At 56.1% G+C, this 2960-nt stretch overlaps 1 protein-coding gene across 1 annotated transcript in view; it reads left to right on the top strand.

Annotated features, from left to right (window-relative positions):
• The window catches only part of RGS3 (regulator of G protein signaling 3), a 92223-nt gene that overhangs the window by 42090 nt on the left and 47173 nt on the right, over positions 1 to 2960 (top strand). The gene's annotated exons all lie outside the window — the stretch shown is intronic.

The following is a 2960-nucleotide window of genomic DNA, read 5'->3' on the forward strand; positions in this document are numbered from 1 at the left end:
CGTGCGGCCATCTGCTTCCATAAAGATGACAGCTTTGACAGCCCCCCTGGGGGGGGCGGGTTCTGCAGCGTCGCTGTAAGTTGCTTTCAACACTGTAGCAGTGGTTTTAAAGCCCACCCCCATCGGCCTGCACTGCCAGTTTCATCCACAGGCTGGCCACACTGGGCTGTGTCCCCTTCTCCAACCCCTCCCCGAGCATTCACGTCCGTCTCATTTGACCGGCGTTGCCTGCCCTTCCGCACTGCCTGGTTGGGTGCAAGCCTCCTCAACCTGCACGTCGTAGCATTCCCGTCTCTGGACACCTGGCTCAGGCCAGCATTAGAGGTCCTTGCTCTCCCCTGGGCACATGGTGTCAGCAGGTCTGTCTTACCCACAAGCCTGTGAGCTCCTTGGGAGGTAGGGTCCATCACGTTTTTAAATCTTTGATTCCTGCAGTGCCTGGACCTCACTAGGTGTTTAATCGGCATTGCCTGGGCCTCGGTAGGTGTTTAGTCTGTGTGGTCGATCTGAATTGAGCCGGTCCAGCTCAGTCCTCTCATGTCCTAGGATCGAGATGAGGAAACTCGGTCTGGGCAGGGAAAGTGAGGTGTCCAGCATCTTGGGTCACGCTAGTGGCACCGCCGGGATCAGAACCCAAGTCTCCTGACTCTCGGCTCAGAGGTTTTGCTGTTGTGCCCCAGCTTTTCAGAGATCTTGGCATATTAAGCCGTGTGGCAGGGTCCCCTCAGGGTCCTGGTCACCACATTTCCATGATGACCCCTGAGCATCCTCAGGAGGGAAGGAGGCCTGATCAGAACCGCCCTTGGGGGTGTCTCCCAAACTTTGTGGGACTCCTCTCCACTGCGGCACACACACACCCCCGCCCTCCACCCCACGGCTCAGAAAACCAGGACAGGAAGGCTTTGGTCCAAATCCTGATTTTTCTGGTAACTCACTGTGTAACTTTGGACAGATTTCTTTTGCCTGTCTGGCCATTAGTGTCTTTACCAATAACAATTAGAGGGTTGAATTAAATGGCCTGCAGGAGTCCTCTAAAATAGTGGGAGGCCAAGATAGATGTAAAATGGCTACTCCCCTCATAGACGATGAAGACCTTGATGTAGTGCAAGAATTCGCTCAGGTGCCTCCTCCTGGCCATTGACTCAGCACATGGAGGAGGGTCCACCTGACTGTTGTGGGACAGGCTGGGGGAGAGGAAGCAGAGGTCAGACTCCTCTGTGCCCGACTGAAGGAGAAAGAAGACCTATGTCTATCTTCATCTTGAGACAAGAGCGCAGGAGTGGAATGTGTGCAGGTTGTACCCGGCTGAGAGTCACCATGCACAGAGGACACAGATGTGCACTTAGGGACCTTGTGTAGGAAGGAGTCATCTTCACAGACACCCAAATTACCAGCACACGCCTGCCTCCTCCCCACCCAAAGGATTCCTCTCTGGCTCTCCCCTGGGAGACCGCCACAAGGGACTTCCTGACCCCGTGTCTCCTGACGTCATGCCCGCCTGCCAGGTGATAGACTCTCTTTTTAGGACATCGCATACATACATAAGCAAGCATGCTCGCACACTTCCACAACCGCTGGCCTGTGGCCGACAGCCAGTTTTCAAGTGGGACTTGTGGTCCTCAGTGAGCCACGCCGTTAGTGTTCGTTTCTGGCTCTGAGTCAGCCTCGACTCGGCAGTGAGAGGTTGTTTGTTCGTTCGTTTGTTTCTGGCGTTGTTACAGAGGTCTCCGTCAGACCCTTCCCTAGAAGTTTCCGTGGACACTCGTGGATTTTGACATCTGTCTACTTCTCCTCATTTTCCTAAAAGATGTCTTTGAGACGTCGGTGCTATCCCGTGTAGGCTACATTCTCCTGTCGGCTCAAAGCGTCTTCCATCACACATCAGCCATACACAGGGTTTCTGCTGCCTTTGGTAAAAGAGGATCAAGTAGGAAGCTGGCCATCGTTCGTAACACAGTTTTCAAAGGGAAAACGCATTCCGAGACCTATCATCAATGCGTAGAAGGCCTCTAGAGCGGCTGGGAGGTTTGAACCACTGACCTTGCCGGTTAGCAAAGCAACGCTTACCCGCCCATGCCACCAGCACTGAAGAACCTTTACAGAGGGAGCTGAAAGGGACACCCACCCCCTCCCCTGCTCCACACCAGATCACTGATTAACAAGGCGATTTGCCGCGAGAGAGGCAAACCCTGAGCCAAGGGCACATAGTTCTAAGTCCAGAACCAGGACCCAGCTCCTGACTTAAGTCTAGCCCAGTGCTTCTCAGGCGGGTAGGGACTTCTGAAGATGCTGCCAGTTACAGGGTGGGGTGGAAAGCACAGGCGGTCTCAGACAGGCTCGCAGACTGCCTCCCTCCGGCCCAGGAAGTGTACGTCGCCACTCTGGCTCTGATGGAAACAGCAAGGAGTCGGGCCGGCTGATGGTGTGGGGAGGTCGTCTGGGCTAGGATGCCTGGCTCCTTTCTCCCAGAACAGCATGAATGGGGCAGCTGTGTTTTACCTGGAACTTGGAAATGCCAGCCCTGGAGGAGATGCTCCCTGAGCTGTGTGCTAAAAAAAGCAATGGGACTAGGGCTGAGGAGGTGAGGAGGGGGCTCCAAGTGAGCTGGGTGGGGGTGCTTCTCTTCCTTCCTCTTCCTGCCAGGCCCCATGTGAGGAAGCCCCACAGATCCACCGACTCAGGCCTGGCAGGGTCCTGGAGCCACAGCGCCCACACCCTCTCCCCGGAAAGACCAGGAGGCCCTCAGAATGGGAGGGACTGGCTAGTGGTCGCTGAGACCAGGCAGACGGTCCAGACAGCCGGCCAGTTCTCCTGCTGATGTTTCGGCGGGAGGGATGGCGGCCCTGTGAGCTTTCTCTCACTGTCTCTGCTGCTCAGGGCCTGGGAAATCCTGGAGCCGGATGTGGCCAGGCTTCCTGCAGGCGAGGAGTCCCCGGCCAGTCTGCCCTTGAGCCCTGACC

Source organism: Echinops telfairi, unplaced genomic scaffold (genome assembly GCF_000313985.2).
Source record: "Echinops telfairi isolate 266 unplaced genomic scaffold, ASM31398v2 ScPeMD7_7410;HRSCAF=8448, whole genome shotgun sequence".
In the NCBI taxonomy this organism is placed as follows: Eukaryota; Metazoa; Chordata; class Mammalia; order Afrosoricida; family Tenrecidae; genus Echinops; species Echinops telfairi.